Source organism: Cyprinus carpio, unplaced genomic scaffold (assembly GCF_018340385.1).
Source record: "Cyprinus carpio isolate SPL01 unplaced genomic scaffold, ASM1834038v1 S000006811, whole genome shotgun sequence".
In the NCBI taxonomy this organism is placed as follows: domain Eukaryota; kingdom Metazoa; phylum Chordata; class Actinopteri; order Cypriniformes; family Cyprinidae; genus Cyprinus; species Cyprinus carpio.
In genome coordinates, this window is record NW_024879397.1 from 183,665 (window position 1) to 190,204 (window position 6,540).

Below are 6,540 nucleotides of genomic sequence, written 5' to 3' on the forward strand. Positions count from 1 at the left end.
TTTTACGTCAAAAATTGACGTTGAAAGTTGGTCTTGCTTGGTTCGTCGGATTTGGTCCAAATTTTGCCCTAAAATCCGCAATTGTCTTTGTTTTGTCTGTCTGATTTGGTTCAAATATAGCCCCAAAATCTATGTTTAATATTAGGTTTTGTTTGGTCCATCTGATTTGGTCCAAATTTAGGCCAAAAATAAATGTTGAAATAACAGTGAAATTCTGCGTGACTTCTACGTGCTGTAATGGGCGCGCGCGCGCTGAACTGGAGCGGAGGACGTCACCATGGAAACGAGGCGGCCGCCCAACCGTCAAGCAGCTGAACGCTGACTCTCAAGGCGGTTTTCACTAAGTTTCATCTATATAATTACAAAAATAGTACATTAAAGTGTTTCTGACACTTTATTTAATGTAAATGATACGCTTCCGTTTAATATTTACTTTATAGAAATGGTTTAGTGTCGTCAGAAAAAGTCCGTTAGCATCTCCACTGTAAGGCTGACTACAAGAGGTAACGATAGACTTGAGCTCTTATTTATTAAGTTTGGGCTTTTAATGTCATCTTATGTGTAGTTGAGCTCTCTCTCTCTCTCTCTCTATATATATATCAACGGATGAATGAAAGTAAGCTAATTAATTTAACCTAAAAGTATGCACTGTACAGTTAACGTAACGTATACCGGATAACGTTACATCACTTACAATGGGCTGAAACCTTCAGGTTTTGATCTTTCATAGAAAAACCTCTATGACACAGGAGAAGTTCCTGATTTTAACATTTCTGAAAAAAAAACCTCCATAAAACATGAAAACACACATATTTAAAAACACCCTAAAGGAGATAATGTGTGTGTGTGTGTGCACACACACACACACACACACAGACATATATATATATGTGTGTGTGTCTGTGTTTGTTTGCTTGTTAGTTATTTTGATGTCCACGCTGTAGGAGCATTACTAAATTAGTAAAACTAAAATGTTTAAGTCTTTTTTTATTGTATATATTCTGTAAATTATTATTTTTCTTTTCTGCATTTCACCTCTGCTATAGTTTATTTATAATAAACCTGTCATTGTATAATAAATATTGTTGTCTCTGTGACAGTATGGCTTATGTTCCTAGGTTCTTCCATACTGATGGCTGTGCTCTAGAGTCATATCTCCTGTCGAAGAACATTTTTAGACATTATGAACCATGAAAAGTAAGCAATTCCTCAAACATACACTACCATTCAAAAATGTAAGGGTCAGATTTGTAAAAATAAATATTTTATGCTCACCACTGCTGCATTTATTTGATTAAAATACAGTAAAATAGTAATATTGTGAAATTTACAATTTTTTAAATAACTATTTTCTATTTCAGTATGTTTTAAAAAGTGATCAAAGCTGAATTTCCAGCATCATTACTCCAGTCTCCAGTGTCACATAATCCTTCAAATATTAGTCCATTCTAATAAAGTGCAAGAAGCTCTTAAAAATATAAATGTAAATAGTATTTTTTTCCTTTGGTGATTTGTATTGTTGATCCAGAATGCAATGCACAATGAAGTAGATTCCCATTCTCTAACCTCCAAGCTACACACTCTCACACCGTGTCTATACTGGACGCACCAAAGTGACTGTTAAAAATCATTTGAACTTTGTCAGTACATCATAAATAGAAAGAGGCATCAGTTTACCATCTGATTTGTTGTGTCGTGCCGTGCCACATCCAGTGTAGAGAGCATTACTGATTATAATAGGCTCTGTTGTATTTTGTTGTGCCGTCCAGTGTAGACACAGTGTTAGACCTCTTATCATTACATATGATGCATGTATGATGCCATTCATCACTGATAGATCTTTTCTATTTCATCGATAAACCACAAGGTAACTGTAACATATTTAAACAAATATTAATAAGAATAAATAAAAATGCATCTGTGACTTAATATTCCTTCTTATTTTTCAGTGGTTTGAAAGTTCTCATTAAACACATAGCTTTATTCTCATCTCTGTGCATTTTCAGACGTTGTGCATATTTCTTTTTACTTATTAACAAACTTTTTAACATCATAATATTGGTTGTCTTCTCTTTTTTCAGAGTTTAGCTCCAACCCCAGTTAAGCAGACCTGGGCAGCTGATCAAGGATCAGCAGAGACTCTGCAGAACATTGGTCCTCCAGACCAGGACTGGCCACCAGTGTTGTAAGTCATCCAATCTAGAAGTAATCCTGCCTCTTTGAAGTGTCACGTTCAGATATATTACAGGAGATCTCAACGGCTGTCAGGAAGGGCAACTACATGCAGAGTTTTGCTCCAACCTGCAGTGCACTTGAACACATTAATCAAGGTCCTTCAGTTTTACTAACTATTAGTGTTGTCACGGTACCAAAATGTCAGTATTCTTTTCCAATACCAGTGAAAATCCATTGTACTCGGTACCAATTTCAGTACCAAAGCAAAACACAAAAACATGCTAATTATTTTTTTATTATTATTATTAGCTGCACTTATACTAACAATTAACTACTCTAATAACAGTGTTCATTTCAATCCGACATTCAAATTACAATTATATATATATCCTGATAAATATACACAGAATGACAGTCACTCACTGCTCTTTATTGAACTGCTTTTATAGTTTTAATAATTACTTTATTTGTAATGAACCACAAAATAAAGGGATTTTTATATTTGATTATTTGTTTTTCTTACTTGAATGCTTTTGTTCAGATGTAAAATAAAAAGTGAATTATTATTAAGAAAAGAAACTGCAGGAAAAAGATGCAATGTTGCTCTGTGATTTTTCTTTGGAACCTTTAGAAAACTTTAACCTGATTTTCTCAAAAAATTGACTTCACCAACTCTTTCAACGTCAAACGGGTGTAGCTCAGTAATTTTTTGTCAGATTTCAACAAATTATACATCATTTTGAAGGACTATTAATGAGAATAAAAAAAAAAAATAATAATTTTTGCTCATTGTGACTTATTTTGCCAGCACAGGTCACACATGCTACTTAATTTCCACTAGAGTGGTCAGATTTAAAGTCTGAGATTAGTCCATCAGTTCTTGAATTTCAATTTTTGTTTATGTGTGTGTGTGTGTGTGTGTGTGTGTGTTTGTGTTTGAAACAAGAGTGTCTGTCTCAGAAGCTGAAGAAAAGAGGCCACACCTTAGAGGAAATAAGCGCCTCCTAAGTGTAAGGAAATACCTGGCTGAGAAGATCAGTGACAAACCAGATAAAACTGTCAGTGGTAAGTATTTACATATCCATATCTGAATGTAATTACTACAACCTCTTATATGATTTGAAGTGAATAGACTATGTACCATAAAAAGTAGACAATGTAATTATTCAAGCCAATTTGTGACCCTGGACCACAAAACCAGTTATATGGGTAATTTTTTTATTTTTATTTAGATTTTTATATCAATAATATTAATAAATAATTTTCCATTGATGTATGGTTTGTTAGGAGGACAATATTTGTCTGAGATACAACTATTTGAAAATCTGGAATCTGAGGGAGCAAAAAAATCTAAATATTGCAAAAAAAAATTTAAAGTCCAAAGCAAAGCATTTAATTAATCAAAAATTAAGTTTTGATACATTTATGGTAGGAAATTTACAAATATATATTCATGGAACATGATCTTACTTAAAATCGTAATGATTTTTGGCATGAAAGAAAAATCGATAATTTTGACCCATACAATGTTTTGTTGTCTATTTCTACAAATAAACCCCAGCGACTTAAGACTGCTTTTGTGATCCAGGGTCACATTTATTCACTCACTCATAACAACCAAACAACACTGAACTACACCTAAACCATTGAGATATTCAACACAGCGGACAATAATTAATGACATGAGAAAAGAAGAAATAACAAGAAGAAGATATAAAGACTGCCTGCGTGTCTCTCTCTACAAACAATTAATTACTTCAAAAAAACAGCAAAAATATATATTCATCTATTAAAGCAGCGCATAAGTATGGAACAGTGATCAAACTGACTTGGAACCTGTATTCCAAGAATTCCAAGAGGAATCCAGTATTCAGACAGACCATGGAATAACTAACATTTACTAATGGAACCTTATTCTAAAGTGTATTTGTTTTAAAATGTTCAAGAGTGTTTCACTTTGGTCTGTTACTGTAGGAACATCGGCTTTACATTTCCATACATTTCTCATGAACATAAAATGTGTAATGGACAAAACACATCTGTCAAGAATTTGAATCTGCTCAAAGTGCCCCCAAAGTGTTGGACAAATTTAAACATGATGATGTTTTGTCAACAACTAAGTTTTTGCAACTTTTTTGAGATTGCCATATAAATATATGTATGGATAATCTCAAATGCATTAATGAATAACAATAGTTTTAAAAAAAGTGTAATGTCAAGCCTTCTCTTTTGCAGGTCTAAGACAGCTACAATGAAGCCACAAACACAGTTCATAGTTCCTGTATTTCTATAATGCATTAATTAATAACAATAATTAAAAAAAAAGTAATGTAAAGGTTTTTGTTAATTTCAGCTATGTGTCACGGTAGGAAATCCATTGGTTCCTCCGTGTCATGTTTTGTGTGTTGTTTTTGTACTCACGTAGTCTCCATGTGCTCGTTTGGTTGATTGTTGTCACCTGTGTGTTGATTGTCTCGCTCCAGCTGATCCTCATCTCCACTCAGCTACATAAACTCACTCATCTCTCTGTCTGTTGTCAGATCCTCATTCATGTCTCAGCTTCCCAGTTGGATTACCGTCTCCCGTGTTCGTGTTCTGGATTGTGTTCGTGTTGTCGTCTTCGTGTGAGTGTTCCGGTCTGTTCCTGGTTTCATCCATCGACCGCCTTCACATTCACCACCGACTTCACCATCAGCACTTCTCACGCCACCGTAGACCTTCTCTCACCATTGCCCACATACTGGACTCTATTATCAATAAACTTCTTCTGATTGCCTGCATTTTCCTCCTCCTCTTTTACGAGCCATCACACTATATATATATATATTTTTTTAAATGTTGTTGATTTAAGTAGCAAATGAGAATAGCTAAAATCAATGCATATATTTTGAGACAAAGGTCTTCTTTATGATTTTTGATTGATAATTAAAGCAACGCTTTTTAAATGAAAAAAGAATATGTAAATGTAGGGTATTTGGGGTAAAAAGCGCCCCTGCTGTAGCGTGATTAACATGATAAATTATAGACTTCTGACTTTTCCATTTGTTGACATGATATTCAGATGCTAAATACCATATTATGTTGGGTGTCCTTCTTGGAGATAATCACCATGTTTAGAATGAAACCATCATATTTAAAAACATGATATTAATAATGTTTAAGCGCCGCACGCTTCACATGGATGTTTATATATCTATAGCGCGTGGGCGTAGTGATGCGCGGGTTACCCGCGGGTCGGGTTGGGGCGGGTAAAGAAATTGTAACTTTATTTGCGGGGCGTGTTGGGGCGGGTCATTAAAAACAAAACAACAACAACAAACATAACATATTGTAGTTTTGAGCGATATGGTAATTTTTTCAAATCAGATTAGATCGACGGTACACAATATTATCGTGCATGGGTGGAGCAAGAGAGAGACTCTTTTGTTCTTGACATAGAATAACTATTTGGTGTTTTAAACCGCGCATGTGCCCGAGAGAGAGCCAGAATCACCAATAATCAAAAAAAAAAATCTATACAAACCAATAAATCCTAATGGAATATGCCCGAAACACACTACTTAATGTTGACACTACGTTGAAGTGACGTCTTGGGAAGCCCGTGGTTGGGCGTTGGCTGACGATGCAGAGTTGTGGGCTGGTTGTAGTTTCAGACGGGCACTCGAGGTCAGACTCGGAGACACGGCATTACACAACTTAACTCAGAACACGAACTCTCAAACGGAAAAGAAAAGAAACTAAAGTAAAAGAACAGAAGTAAAGTTTGACGAGACTAGGTGGTGTTTCTTCTCATTGTGGCTAAGTAGCAGCAGACGTGCAGGCTGAAGCATGCTGGAACGGCGCTCGAAGAATGCTAAAAGTGATGACAAAGCATGACTAAAAGCAGCAGCTAAAAAGCAGGCTAAAAGCAGAATTTGATGGTGTCCTGAGTATTTAAACTGGCATTTTGGCCACACCTCAAATGTTGTCTTGACTAATTAGATATTTCTTTTCTCAGGGTGTTGCATTGTTTGTCCCACCCATTCATAAATCATATGTTATCTTATCAAGCACGTGGTCCGAATTTTCCCGCTCTTGCAGGGTATAATTTGGACATGATTCCTATAACAAGAATATGATACATTTGACAAATAACTGATGGTCAGAAACGTTTCAAGCAAGAAGATTCGAACACACACATTCTAAACATGAATATGATCCCTTAAGCTATTCAAGAGTTATTTAAAAAGACATACACAATAAGTGATTAGAAACATTATAATCAAATGTGTAGGTTACATGTATGATATGGGAGTTAAGCAATGGACTGATATCCATTTAGAAGTCTTTTTTTTGAGTTCATTTTTGTGCATATATGCATTGGAA

The 6,540-nt window shown here is 35.0% G+C and overlaps 1 long non-coding RNA gene across 1 annotated transcript; it reads left to right on the plus strand.

The window, feature by feature from the left end:
- The first annotated feature begins 2,175 nt into the window (after nucleotides 1–2,175).
- Nucleotides 2,176–4,514, plus strand: LOC122144973. The gene is made up of 3 exons (XR_006160004.1): nucleotides 2,176–2,185; nucleotides 3,122–3,240; nucleotides 4,411–4,514. It is a non-coding gene; the product is annotated as an uncharacterized LOC122144973 (long non-coding RNA).
- The last annotated feature ends 2,026 nt before the right edge of the window (nucleotides 4,515–6,540 follow it).